Here is a 14,891-nt window from a genome sequence, read left to right as displayed (position 1 = left end):
GGACATGTTACTCTTGAAAGAAGGTGGATTTTCTGGAGTGTTGAATGATAGGCAGGAGGACTGTTGAATTCCTCTTGATAATGCTTCTACTATCCTAGAACAAGCCAGAGCTGAAATCTTAGACATTTCAAAGGAGCCTGGGGAATTATTCCAATACTTACAGCCAAGAGATTGCATCTCAAATATCTTTCTGTCTCTGGGATATACGGGCTGGAAACAATGGTTGACAAATCTGGGACTTCTTATTTGACTCGGGTTCTTCTTGTTAATGGTAGGGTTAGCTCTAGGCAGGACTATGATTTCTGGAAATCCTTCTTCACTTTTCCCCTCTATTCGCTCTGTTGAAATCACCACGCCCAAGGAAGATGGGAGCATCCCCGCCAGAGCTGAAGACCACGGCTGCAAAACGGCTGTTTAAGTGACGGGGTGGCGTGAAGGAGAGTTTGCATTTTTGCCTTAAGCAACCTGTTTTGCAGATTTATGGCTGTGTCTTGTATATGATTGATACATTTTGCGTCTGACTGAAAAGATTGACCTGCCCTGAAATCCACGGAGTGGGATGAGGGGAAGGGAAGGGAAGGGAAGGGAAGGGAAGGGAAGGGAAGGGAAGGGAAGGGAAGGGAAGGGAAGGGAAGGGAAGGGAAGGGAAGGGAAGGGAAGGGAAGGGAAGGGAAGGGAAGGGAAGGGAAGGGAAGGGAAGGGAAGGGAAGGGAAGGGAAGGGAAGGGAAGGGAAGGGAAGGGAAGGGAAGGGAAGGGAAGGGAAGGGAAGGGAAGGGAAGGGAAGGGAAGGGAAGGGAAGGGAAGGGAAGGGAAGGGAAGGGAAGGGAAGGGAAGGGAAGGGAAGGGAAGGGAAGGGAAGGGAAGGGAAGGGAAGGGAAGGGAAGGGAAGGGAAGGGAAGGGAAGGGAAGGGAAGGGAAGGGAAGGGAAGGGAAGGGAAGGGAAGGGAAGGGAAGGGAAGGGAAGGGAAGGGAAGGGAAGGGAAGGGAAGGGAAGGGCCCCATCCAAATACTGAGACTGGCCAGGTATACATTTGACACTTTATTTTTGTCAAGAAATAGTAAGCAATTTTAGAAAGAAGGACAAATGAAGAAATGCTCACGACTGCAGACAGTTCATACCATGTATTGCAGCAAAGGCAAGGGGAACAGGCACGTATTGGCCATTCAGTCCTACTACAGGCAAATCACTCTGCCAGTAGTCAAGACTGGAGACAGCTTTGTTTGCAAATGGCTGGGATGCCTGCTATCATTTCCCAACAGCATTTCCATATTCCTGTATTTCTGAAGTGCTTTGGTTGCGATATACTTTGGGACATGCGTGCTACGGAAAAGAGAATGGGACACAACTTTGTATCCCAATGATTTATCAGCGACTCCAAGTCTGTGTACGCACAAGCAAAGAGGCAGCTGCGTGTACAACAGCACCATTGACTCCAGTTAGTAGCTCCGGACCAACGGTGATCTGCAGTTCTCACTTAACCACAGAGGCAGGGAACTGAATGGCAGGGAAACGGCAAGAAAGCCCGCACTAAGGTCTCCACATCCGACGTTTTCGCCCATGTCCAGCATGTCCCTCATGTCTGTCCCCGATGCTACGCACCGCCAGGTGTCACACGCTCCATAGAATCTGAAGTTCAGGTGCCAGCTCCCCCCCTGGGGAGATGTGCCAGCTGGTGGGGATTTGCTCCTGGAGCTGATGAGTGAGCAGCAAGGCCTCCTGCGAGGGGTGCGATGGCTCTGAGGGCAGTGCAGCGCTGCTCCGGCTTAGCGGTGCGTGAGTGAGAGGTGCCGGCCCAAGCAGAAAGGCACGGTAGCCCTCTCCTCGCCTCCAGTGCGGTGGTGTTGGGGCTGCGTCGCGCCCCTCGGAGACGGGGCATCAGAGCTCGTCTGGGGAACCCAAGCAGCCAAAGTAACTCGGCACCTACAAGGACAGAGTCAGAAGGCACTGATGAAACCGTGGGGAAGGAACGGGAGTGACTTTGTTCCCTGCTCTTTGGGAAGTCCACCAAGAAAGGGGTCGTTGGTGGCAGGAGAGAGAACCCTTGCTGGCAGCGACTAGAGGGTTGCTTCGGCCCCTTCTCAACACCGGCAATAGCCTCAGAGCACCGCAAGATGACAGAGGCGTGCACTGCCCCCTTGCCCGGCAGAAGGGCTTGGCAGGCAGCCCCTAGGGAGCCATGAAGTAAGTGGCCCTTTCCCAAACCCAAGCAGCAGCATCCCGCACTGTCTCTTGCTCCAAACCCACGTTGGAAGGCCAAACGTGCTTCTTTTTTACTGTTTGGTTGGTTTTTTCTTCCCTCAAAGATCTCCGGTGAAACGTGAGCTTTTTAACAAATGCCAACATCTATCTCAGTGCCTACAGCTACTCGGAACAAGTCCTTGCTGTGTCTTTGGCATTCAGACAGCAGCAGCCAGTGCTAGGATTGCCAGGTGACATGAAGAGAAAAGCGGGCCTGTGGCTCTTTCAGCAGGTGGTGGGTCAAAGAGCTCAAAATCGTGAGTCTTGTGACCTTGCTGGGGTGTCTGCTCAGCCTTGCAGAAGCAGAGCTTCAACAGGAGCAGAATGAGAACTGCCAAAGTTGGAGTGGTCTGTTTCTCCTGACGTACAGGTTCTCCCAAGGGCAGGGGCGTGCTTCCTGTCTGGGGCCATCTCTGTGCACCTCGGAGAGGTTGGCTATACTCAGAGCAGTGTCCTGAACTTTGAAAGATGGACGGCAGGGTCTGCTACGCACCTGGGCTCCTCGTTCTTCTTGCCTGCTTGGATTTCCTCAGTTGCCCAGCCCTGAGAGCTCTCTGTCTAGTTTTCTCCTCTTGCCGTCTGGCTGCCCATCACTTCCCTCCTCTTCCCTTCTTCGCTTTCTTCGCTGTGGCGAGCTGGGCACCCTTTCCATTCGATAGGATTGTTAGAGAGGTAAAGCCATGATCAACTTGAACCAATTTGGCTCTTAATCAGAGCTGGCTCGTCTTACCTCCTCTCCTCAGACGAGCTCTTGAGGTGTTTGGTGCTTTCTGGAGCGCCTGGAGGAACCTGCAATGGAAATGTGGAAGTGAGCAGATGGCGAGGACCTACCTGCCCAGTTGCTGCCGTAGCTCTGAAAGGCAGATCCCCGGGGCGGCTTTGCTCAGCTCAGCGGAGCCCGTTCGGGTGGGATCCCCGCCCCAAGTGCCATGGCCAACCTGCGTCAGCCGTGCTCTGCACTTCTGCAGAGACGCAGGCTGCTGCCTGCCCTTGCTGGCCCCTGCGGCAGCAGTAGCGCCTCCTGAGGTGGGAGGCTTTTGTTGTCCTGCTGTCTGTGGCCTTGACGTACCTCTGCGGTTTGCGCCCCCTCTGCAGCCCCGACATACCTCTGCCGGCGAGTCCTCGGTCGATGCGCCGGCAAGGCCAGCCACCTCCTCCCCAAAGAGTTCCCCGCGGTGTTCAATGAGGAGCTCCACCAGCTGTGTCACCTGCACACAGCAAACCATGGGTTTGCACCTGGGTGGCTGGAAACGGGCCAAGCAGCCTTTCCCACTCCTGCTGCTCCCTTCTGCGCAGAAAGCTGCGGCTGTGGGGCTGCTCTTCCCTGCAGCTGCCCCACGAGCATTTGCTGAAGAGAGGAGGCAGCCAGGTACCTCTGAACAGCAAAGCTCGGCTGGGCCCGGCAGGCTGGAGCCGGCTGGGAAACACAGCGTACCTTCCCTGTCGCCTGCAGCAGGACCTCCAGGGGGAGCGTGTTCTCCTCGGCTGGGCTCAGGAGGTTTGGCCCCACGCAGATGGCCAGGTTGCCAGCAGTCATCCTGCTGGTGGCTGCATTTCTGCTGATGTTTTGCAGCAGGGCCAGCAAGCTCTTGAGGAGCGGGAGGTTGGCCTCGGGCAACTTGCTGACCACCCTGAGGGAGCAGGAACCCCAGGTTACTTAGGCAGGCACTGGCAACACAGGTCTCCCAGGCTGCTCTCAGCCAAGCACACCTGAGGGAAGGCTCCCTGGCCACACCTGCTCCCCCGCGGAGGGGCTGCCTTCACTGAGATACACCCACCTCCCTCCCTGCTCTGCTGGCACGTGTCCCTTCCTGGAGCATCCCCCAATGCCTTCAGGAAGAGCTCCAAGGAGGCCAATGCTTTCCTGTGCCACTCCCCCGCTAAAACCTCCCCCCCGAGCAGCAGGAGGTGGCCGGCAGAAAACACAGCTTCTTCAAGCAGGCAAGTGCCGGCCTCTGCCAGTCCCTGCGGAGCAGGCAGGCTGCTTGCCACACTTACTCTTTCAGTCCGGCCAGCCTCTCCTGCCTGCTGGTCTTCTGCAGGGCACTCATCCACTCCTGGTAGAGCTCGACCTCGAGGAGCTTGGAGGGAATGTCACGGAGGAAGTCCTGTAATGCCAAGGGCTCTGGGTGAGGCTTTGAGCCCTGCTGCTGGGAGCACAGGCAGCATTCCCGGCCCTCTGGCTCGCGAGCAGGTGAGCAGGTTTCAGGGGCTGCTCCCGCAGGTGCCCATCTGCACCAAGAGGGCCAGGAGCTGCCGGGCTCCAGGTCAGCAGGGTTCACCTTCAAGAGGACGGCCAGGCGGTGCGCAGGCTGGCTGTGGAGGTGGACCTCCGCTCCGCTGTCGAGGGCCTCCCTGAGCTGCCGGGCGGCACGCTGACTGTCCGCCAGTCGGAAGATGCCCTCGGTGGATGGCCCATGCTCATGCAGGAGAGCCAGCAGGTCCTGCAGGGGACAGAGGAGGCCAGGTGCTTGGCTGGGGCATGTGTGGACAGCTGTGCTTTCGCTGGGGCAGCATGCAGGGGCGCCTGGAGGTGGGTGAGCCTGTAGGGAGGAGCCCCGTTTGTCCCTGAGCGCCACTTGGGATCCCTCTGCTGGGGACACCACCTCTCCAGAGGAGCCCGAGGGATGGGGCCCCGCTGGCCAGGCTCGCTTACCTGGATGGGCTGGGGCAGCGTGCCGTCCTGGCTGCAGAGAGCTGCCAGGGGCCGGCCAAAGAGACGCTCGCTGCCACCAGAGCCCGACGGCCCGGGCACCTCTGCGGCGACCGAGGTTCCTCGCCGCGCAAAGGGCCAGCACAGCCACCTCCTCCTCCTGCGGGTCCCGCCTGCTGCCAAGGAAAAGAGAGCAGAACCCCCTGCGTGAGAAGGAGCAGGCGAGTGCTCCCGGAGCCTCTCAGTGCTGTCCCCTGGGCAGGGAGTGCGCAGGAGAGGTGCCATTTGGGAAGGAGGGGCACCGGGGGATCAGCCCACTGCTGCTGCAGTGCAGTGGGCATGGCCGTGCCCTGCAAGCAGGGCAGTAGCAGCCCCAGTGCAGCACAAGTGCCTGCCTGCAAGAGGAGGAGAGAGGGGCCACCCTGCCCTCGTCTTCCTTCAACTCACCAGAGGAGTGGCCAAGTCCACCTTGGCTGCTGGCGGGCTTGGGAGATGGCGGCTGCTCTGCACCAGCCTGCAAGAAACGCCCTGTGCTCAGCAAGCAGCCCTGAAGCAAAAAGGGCCCCCAGCGAGCTGCATCAGCCCCTGAGAGCGTGTGAGCGGTGAGGATGGGCGAGATCGCCCCCCGAGCGACGCTCACCTTTGCCTGGCACTCGACCAGCCTCTGCAGGCTGCTGGGGCGTAGTGTCGTCGCCTGGGCAAGGGGAAAAGAGCAGAAGGTGAGAAGCCACGCAGCTGCTGCTGGGCCGGAGCAGGCTGTGGGGGCAGAGGGGACACAGGAGGGGCACTCACGGCCTTGCGGTGCCTCAGCTCCTTCAGCAGGAGCTTGATGGAGGGCAGCTGGGTCACCTGGGCTCCCTCCACGCCTTCTGGTGGCCTGTGCATGGGGAAGAGGCAGAGGAAGAGCCGTGTGAGCCCCAAGCCGCCTCTTCCCTTTTCTGCCAGCCTGGGGATGACTGCCAAAGTGCCCCGAAAGAGCCGCGTCCTGCCTGGCAGTGGAGCGGAGAGCAGCGGCAGTGGTGAGGATGGGGCTGGGCAAGTTTTGGCTGGATAGAGCTGGCCGAAGCCGCTCCACCAGCTCTGCCCGCTCAAGAGCTGCCCCCATGCAGACACGGGGGCACCTCTCCCCAGCTGGGGAGCGGTGTTTCCGCATCATCCTGCTACGCCTGGAGCCAAGCCTCTGAGGGGAGCACGGCCCCCCGAGGCTGCAGTGCCAGGCAGGGCTTACCCACGGAGCGCGCTGACCCAGAGCTCCTTCAGCGCCCGGGAGCTGCAGAAAGAGAAGAGAACCAGCCTGAGCAGCCGCCGCTGCCCAGCCTGCGGGCAGAGGTGGCTGCCGGCACAGCCCTGCCCCGTGGGGACGGCCACGGAGGTGAGACAAAGCCCCGTGCGCCAGGACAGAGGTGCTGCCCAGCCCTGTCCCGGCACGTGGCACCAAGACTCACCGGAAAGTGACGAGGCAGGAGCCAGAGGGCCAGACGAGGACAAGGGAGTTGGTGGGCTCGCCTTCCTCCTCCTCGGCGGCATCCCCAGCCGCCCCGTTGGTGCTGCTCAGCACCTGCAGCAGGCCCAGGGCCAGGCAGAGCTGTGGGCGGGGGCCGCTGCCACGCCTGCAGAGAGGAGCAGCAGGGAGTGATGTGGAGGTGGCCGAGCCCGGGGGCTCCCCTCTGGCATCCACCTGCCACGGGCACGGCCATGGGTGCATCCAGCAGCAGGGTGCTGGGGCCTGGGGCTGTTCCTTGGGTGTCCCTGCCCTGCTGCCAGGGCCAGGGCTTGCAAGAAAAGGCAGCTGGGCTGCGCGAGTCTTACCTGGGCTTGGCGATGACCAAGGCACCGCTGTAGAGGAGGAGGTCCCTCTTCTTCGTCGCGCGGCCCTGGGTCACCCGCACGCGGTGCTGGAGCAGCGGCTGGGGCGATGCCGGCACAGGCGTGCAGGGCTGCTCGGGGTCAGGGTCGTCCCTGCAGAGCAGATGGTGTCAGGCAGGAGAAAGGCGGCTGCTGCGGGGCCTGGCTGTGCCGGCGTGTCCCCGAGCTGCTGCGGGGGGAGCTCACCTGGAGCCAAGGCAGCAGATCAGCTGGCCCATCCTGCTGAGGCCGGGAGAGATCTCTGGTGGGACACCCTGGTGGGGCTCAGGACAGTTCAGGACAGTGCCCAGCCCGCCCGCGGGAAGCTGCCAAGGGGGTCCTGGTGCCAGTCAGTGCCACTGGGCAAGAGCTCGACTCTCCCCAGTGCCTCTCTGTGCTGGCCCAGCACCGTCCCTGAAGGCACTGGGGCCGTTGCCAGGACAGCGCCGGGTCAACACAACACGGCTCTGTGACCCCAACGGTCGCAGTGGGGAGTGGTGTGGGGGAGGGGCGCGGGGTTCTCTCCCCAGTATACCCATGTCCCGGTGGATCTTCCTACTGTGGGGCGAGTACCCCTAACCTTAACAACACCTCTAGGCGTTTACTCGCGGTTAGCCACCGATGGCCATGGGAAAGAACCCAAAATCCACACCAGATAGATTGTGCCCTCTTTTTAACACAGTTGCTAGGAACCGAGTCTTTCTGCTCTAGTTCCACAGGTAAGGCGACAGAAAACCCAGTTTGGACAAGGCAGAACCTTTTTATTTTTGCTCTACTTTCCAGCAGTAGTAGTAGAATGTGTTGTAATGTTGCTTTGTATAGAAGGTGGATAATTTTGTGTATCCTGTTTTTATATTCCACCCAATGTAAAGAGACGAGGAAGTGTAGATCCTAGATCTCTAAATCTTGCATGGGAACTGCTTGATGGATTCGTATGTGGAATCCCATAGATCAGGGCCTTTGTATAGCACTCCCTCCCTCCTCAGAGCAAGGTCTAATCTTCCGGTGGATGTATCCTCTCTTTTGGAGCTTCCAACCACAAATGTGTCTGTCTGGGGGTACCAGAGGGACATTTGGAAATGCCAGGAAGGAAATAAAATTCATACTAGCGTTTGGAAACGGAACTCTTTGGGGATGGAATCTGAGAACGCTGGTCTCCTCTCCCTGAATGGATCTATGACTGGGCCAGGTTGGAGGACCTCTGGCACGTGCCGTGTGACTGAACCCCATTTCAATCTCACAGTCCATTTGACTAAATTGGCGTGGCCAGACTTTTTGATGAAGCCGGGAAATTGGACGGCCTCGGTCACTGGAAAAACCTCTCTCGTGAAAAGGCGAGAAAGATGACAGTGTATAGATTATCCCTTCGATCCCACATTTTCCCCCATACAGATACCAGGTTATTCTGAAACTCCTGCTACTGAAACAGTTACCCTGGCTTGGTGCCTTCAGCTACCCTGGACTACAGGGCCGTACGTACCTAACTTGAAAAACACCATGTGGATGTGGTCCTCGAGCAGGCCCCAGTTTAAACCCTTTTCTGATAACAGGAATCCTCCTAAATGCTCTTGTGCTTTATGGAAGCATAAACAAATCATTACACGTGCTACAGGAACTGGCGAAACTGTCAAAACTGTATGGCAATTAAAATCTTGAAGAACTCTTGCAAGGTGTACGTGTATCTGCTGGAGGAATCCCTGGAAAGGGTGAGAAAATAAGGCTCTTGATTCCTGGGATAGAACATAGGACACTACCCAGGAGAGTGCGCTCCGTAGGTATCATTTGAGATCTGCCTTCAAGTGCGGTGTTCCTCGACTCCATTTCCCCGTTAGAAAGCCTGACAATAAAAGCGGCTCCAGTGTGGCGATGTCACGATTCTACTGAGGATAAATGGGATTTTGGAACCACAGTGTAAGAGGTTTCTGTGGCAAGGTTTTGGTCGCGGGGGGGTTACAGGGGTGGCTTCTGTACGAAGCTGCTAGAAGTTTCCCCTATGTCAGATATAGGCAATGCCAGCCGGCTTTAAGACGGACCCGCTGCTGGCCAAGGCCGAGCCCATCAGCGACAGCGTTTTTCGCCTCTGTGATAAGGTATTTAAGAGAGTGAAAAGGTTGTTGCGCAGCAGTAATTGCAGCGAGTGAGAGGAGTGAGAATATGTGAGAGAAACATCCTGCAGACAGCCAGGTCAGTGAAGAAGGAGGGGGAGGAGACGCTCCAGGCGCCGGAGCAGCGATTCCCCTGCGGCCTGTGGTGAAGACCACGGTGAGGCAGGCTGTCCCCCTGCAGCCCGTGGGCGGTGGAGCAGATGACTGCCTACACCCCGTGGAGGGCCCCCACGCCGGAGTAGGTGGATGCCTGAAGGAAGCTGTGACCCCGTGGGAAGCCTGAACCGGAGCAGGCTCCTGGCAGGACCTGTGGCCCGTGGAGAGAGAGAAGCCCACGCTGGAGCAGGTTTGCTGCCAGAGAGCCCGCGAGGGGGGCTCATGTTGGAGCAGTCGGCTCCTGAAGGACTGCACACCATGGAGGAGACCCACGCTGGAGCAGTTCATGAAGGACTGAACCCGTGGGAAGACTCACGTTGGAGAAGTCATGGAGGACTTTCTCCCGTGAGGGGGACCCCACATTGGAGCAGGGGAAACGTGGGAGGAATCGTCCCCCTGAGGAGGAAGAAGCGGCAGAAAACTACAGTGTGATGAACTGACCCCAACCCCCATTCCCTGTTTTCCCCGCTGTGCCGCTGGCGGGGGGAGGAGGGAGGAAAATCGGGATCGAAGTTATGCCCGGGAAAGGAGGGAGGGGTGGGGGGAAGGTGTTTGAAGATTTGGTTTTATTTCTCCTTACTCCTGTCTGAGTTAACTGGCAATAAATGACATTTTTCCTAAAGGGAGTCTGTTTTGCCCGTGACGGTAAATGCTGAGTGATGTCCCTGTCCTTATCTCAACCCCACAAGGCTGTTGTTATTTTGTTTTCCTCTCCTCTCTCCTGTCCAGTTAAGGAGGGGGAGTGATAGAGTGGCTTTGGTGGGCACCTGGCATTTTGGCCAGAACCAAATCACCACAAGGAGCTAAACCAACAGGTGCAAGGGGGATCCAAAATGGCTCTACAAAACCGATTGGCCTTGGACATGTTACTCTTGAAAGAAGGTGGATTTTCTGGAGTGTTGAATGATAGGCAGGAGGACTGTTGAATTCCTCTTGATAATGCTTCTACTATCCTAGAACAAGCCAGAGCTGAAATCTTAGACATTTCAAAGGAGCCTGGGGAATTATTCCAATACTTACAGCCAAGAGATTGCATCTCAAATATCTTTCTGTCTCTGGGATATACGGGCTGGAAACAATGGTTGACAAATCTGGGACTTCTTATTTGACTCGGGTTCTTCTTGTTAATGGTAGGGTTAGCTCTAGGCAGGACTATGATTTCTGGAAATCCTTCTTCACTTTTCCCCTCTATTCGCTCTGTTGAAATCACCACGCCCAAGGAAGATGGGAGCATCCCGGCCAGAGCTGAAGACCACGGCTGCAAAACGGCTGTTTAAGTGACGGGGTGGCGTGAAGGAGAGTTTGCATTTTTGCCTTAAGCAACCTGTTTTGCAGATTTATGGCTGTGTCTTGTATATGATTGATACATTTTGCGTCTGACTGAAAAGATTGACCTGCCCTGAAATCCACCGAGTGGGATGAGGGGAAGGGAAGGGAAGGGAAGGGAAGGGAAGGGAAGGGAAGGGAAGGGAAGGGAAGGGAAGGGAAGGGAAGGGAAGGGAAGGGAAGGGAAGGGAAGGGAAGGGAAGGGAAGGGAAGGGAAGGGAAGGGAAGGGAAGGGAAGGGAAGGGAAGGGAAGGGAAGGGAAGGGAAGGGAAGGGAAGGGAAGGGAAGGGAAGGGAAGGGAAGGGAAGGGAAGGGAAGGGAAGGGAAGGGAAGGGAAGGGAAGGGAAGGGAAGGGAAGGGAAGGGAAGGGAAGGGAAGGGAAGGGAAGGGAAGGGAAGGGAAGGGAAGGGAAGGGAAGGGAAGGGAAGGGAAGGGAAGGGAAGGGAAGGGAAGGGAAGGGAAGGGAAGGGAAGGGCCCCATCCAAATACTGAGACTGGCCAGGTATACATTTGACACTTTCTTTTTGTCAAGAAATAGTAAGCAATTTTAGAAAGAAGGACAAATGAAGAAATGCTCACAACTGCAGACAGTTCACACCATGTATTGCAGCAAAGGCAAGGGGAACAGGCACATATTGGACATTCAGTCCTACTACAGGCAGTTCACTCTGTCAGTAGTCAAGACTGGAGACAGCTTTGTTTGCAAATGGCTGGGATGCCTGCTAGCATTTCCCAACAGCATTTCCATATTCCTGTATTTCTGAAGTGCTTTGGTTGCGATATACTTTGGGACATGCGTGCTACGGAAAAGAGAATGGGACACAACTTTGTATCCCAATGATTTATCAGCGACTCCAAGTCTGTGTACGCACAAGCAAAGAGGCAGCTGCGTGTACAACAGCACCATTGACTCCAGTTAGTAGCTCCGGACCAACGGTGATCTGCAGTTCTCACTTAACCACAGAGGCAGGGAACTGAATGGCAGGGAAACGGCAAGAAAGCCCGCACTAAGGTCTCCACATCGGACGTTTTCGCCCATGTCCAGCATGTCCCTCATGTCTGTCCCCGATGCTAGGCACCGCCAGGTGTCACACGCTCCATAGAATCTGAAGTTCAGGTGCCAGCTCCCCCCCTGGGGAGATGTGCCAGCTGGTGGGGATTTGCTCCTGGAGCTGGTGAGTGAGCAGCAAGGCCTCCTGCGAGGGGTGCGATGGCTCTGAGGGCAGTGCAGCGCTGCTCCGGCTTAGCGGTGCGTGAATGAGAGGTGCCGGCCCAAGTAGAAAGGCACGGTAGCCCTCTCCTCGCCTCCAGTGCGGTGGTGTTGGGGCTGCGTCGCGCCCCTCGGAGACGGGGCATCAGAGCTCGTCTGGGGAACCCAAGCAGCCAAAGTAACTCGGCACCTACAAGGACAGAGTCAGAAGGCACTGATGAAACCGTGGGGAAGGAACGGGAGTGACTTTGTTCCCTGCTCTTTGGGAAGTCCACCAAGAAAGGGGTCGTTGGTGGCAGGAGAGAGAACCCTTGCTGGCAGCGACTAGAGGGTTGCTTCGGCCCCTTCTCAACACCGGCAATAGCCTCAGAGCACCGCAAGATGACAGAGGCGTGCACTGCCCCCTTGCCCGGCAGAAGGGCTTGGCAGGCAGCCCCTAGGGAGCCATGAAGTAAGTGGCCCTTTCCCAAACCCAAGCAGCAGCATCCCGCACTGTCTCTTGCTCCAAACCCACGTTGGAAGGCCAAACGTGCTTCTTTTTTACTGTTTGGTTGGTTTTTTCTTCCCTCAAAGATCTCCGGTGAAACGTGAGCTTTTTAACAAATGCCAACATCTATCTCAGTGCCTACAGCTACTCGGAACAAGTCCTTGCTGTGTCTTTGGCATTCAGACAGCAGCAGCCAGTGCTAGGATTGCCAGGTGACATGAAGAGAAAAGCGGGCCTGTGGCTCTTTCAGCAGGTGGTGGGTCAAAGAGCTCAAAATCGTGAGTCTTGTGACCTTGCTGGGGTGTCTGCTCAGCCTTGCAGAAGCAGAGCTTCAACAGGAGCAGAATGAAAACTGCCAAAGTTGGAGTGGTCTGTTTCTCCTGACGTACAGGTTCTCCCAAGGGCAGGGGCGTGCTTCCTGTCTGGGGCCATCTCTGTGCACCTCGGAGAGGTTGGCTATACTCAGAGCAGTGTCCCGAACTTTGAAAGATGGACGGCAGGGTCTGCTACGCACCTGGGCTCCTCGTTCTTCTTGCCTGCTTGGATTTCCTCAGTTGCCCAGCCCTGAGAGCTCTCTGTCTAGTTTTCTCCTCTTGCCGTCTGGCTGCCCATCACTTCCCTCCTCTTCCCTTCTTCGCTTTCTTCGCTGTGGCGAGCTGGGCACCCTTTCCATTCGATAGGATTGTTAGAGAGGTAAAGCCATGATCAACTTGAACCAATTTGGCTCTTAATCAGAGCTGGCTCGTCTTACCTCCTCTCCTCAGACGAGCTCTTGAGGTGTTTGGTGCTTTCTGGAGCGCCTGGAGGAACCTGCAATGGAAATGTGGAAGTGAGCAGATGGCGAGGACCTACCTGCCCAGTTGCTGCCGTAGCTCTGAAAGGCAGATCCCCGGGGCGGCTTTGCTCAGCTCAGCGGAGCCCGTTCGGGTGGGATCCCCGCCCCAAGTGCCATGGCCAACCTGCGTCAGCCGTGCTCTGCACTTCTGCAGAGACGCAGGCTGCTGCCTGCCCTTGCTGGCCCCTGCGGCAGCAGTAGCGCCTCCTGAGGTGGGAGGCTTTTGTTGTCCTGCTGTCTGTGGCCTTGACGTACCTCTGCGGTTTGCGCCCCCTCTGCAGCCCCGACATACCTCTGCCGGCGAGTCCTCGGTCGATGCGCCGGCAAGGCCAGCCACCTCCTCCCCAAAGAGTTCCCCGCGGTGTTCAATGAGGAGCTCCACCAGCTGTGTCACCTGCACACAGCAAACCATGGGTTTGCACCTGGGTGGCTGGAAACGGGCCAAGCAGCCTTTCCCACTCCTGCTGCTCCCTTCTGCGCAGAAAGCTGCGGCTGTGGGGCTGCTCTTCCCTGCAGCTGCCCCACGAGCATTTGCTGAAGAGAGGAGGCAGCCAGGTACCTCTGAACAGCAAAGCTCGGCTGGGCCCGGCAGGCTGGAGCCGGCTGGGAAACACAGCGTACCTTCCCTGTCGCCTGCAGCAGGACCTCCAGGGGGAGCGTGTTCTCCTCGGCTGGGCTCAGGAGGTTTGGCCCCACGCAGATGGCCAGGTTGCCAGCAGTCATCCTGCTGGTGGCTGCATTTCTGCTGATGTTTTGCAGCAGGGCCAGCAAGCTCTTGAGGAGCGGGAGGTTGGCCTCGGGCAACTTGCTGACCACCCTGAGGGAGCAGGAACCCCAGGTTACTTAGGCAGGCACTGGCAACACAGGTCTCCCAGGCTGCTCTCAGCCAAGCACACCTGAGGGAAGGCTCCCTGGCCACACCTGCTCCCCCGCGGAGGGGCTGCCTTCACTGAGATACACCCACCTCCCTCCCTGCTCTGCTGGCACGTGTCCCTTCCTGGAGCATCCCCCAATGCCTTCAGGAAGAGCTCCAAGGAGGCCAATGCTTTCCTGTGCCACTCCCCCGCTAAAACCTCCCCCCCGAGCAGCAGGAGGTGGCCGGCAGAAAACACAGCTTCTTCAAGGAGGCCATCACTTTGCAGGCAAGTGCCGGCCTCTGCCAGTCCCTGCGGAGCAGGCAGGCTGCTTGCCACACTTACTCTTTCAGTCCGGCCAGCCTCTCCTGCCTGCTGGTCTTCTGCAGGGCACTCATCCACTCCTGGTAGAGCTCGACCTCGAGGAGCTTGGAGGGAATGTCACGGAGGAAGTCCTGTAATGCCAAGGGCTCTGGGTGAGGCTTTGAGCCCTGCTGCTGGGAGCACAGGCAGCATTCCCGGCCCTCTGGCTCGCGAGCAGGTGAGCAGGTTTCAGGGGCTGCTCCCGCAGGTGCCCATCAGCACCAAGAGGGCCAGGAGCTGCCGGGCTCCAGGTCAGCAGGGTTCACCTTCAAGAGGACGGCCAGGCGGTGCGCAGGCTGGCTGTGGAGGTGGACCTCCGCTCCGCTGTCGAGGGCCTCCCTGAGCTGCCGGGCGGCACGCTGACTGTCCGCCAGTCGGAAGATGCCCTCGGTGGATGGCCCATGCTCATGCAGGAGAGCCAGCAGGTCCTGCAGGGGACAGAGGAGGACAGGTGCTTGGCTGGGGCATGTGTGGACAGCTGTGCTTTCGCTGGGGCAGCATGCAGGGGCGCCTGGAGGTGGGTGAGCCTGTAGGGAGGAGCCCCGTTTGTCCCTGAGCGCCACTTGGGATCCCTCTGCTGGGGACACCACCTCTCCAGAGGAGCCCGAGGGATGGGGCCCCTCTGGCCAGGCTCGCTTACCTGGATGGGCTGGGGCAGCGTGCCGTCCTGGCTGCAGAGAGCTGCCAGGGGCCGGCCAAAGAGACGCTCGCTGCCACCAGAGCCCGACGGCCCGGGCACCTCTGCGGCGACCGAGGTTCCTCGCCGCGCAAAGGGCCAGCACAGCCACCTCCTCCTCCTGCGGGTCCCGCCTCCTGC

This window comes from Leptosomus discolor, chromosome 2, assembly GCF_034619465.1.
Source record: "Leptosomus discolor isolate bLepDis1 chromosome 2, bLepDis1.hap2, whole genome shotgun sequence".
In the NCBI taxonomy this organism is placed as follows: domain Eukaryota; kingdom Metazoa; phylum Chordata; class Aves; order Leptosomiformes; family Leptosomidae; genus Leptosomus; species Leptosomus discolor.
The sequence above is the reverse complement of the archived record's forward strand: the minus strand, read 5'-3'. Positions refer to the sequence as shown.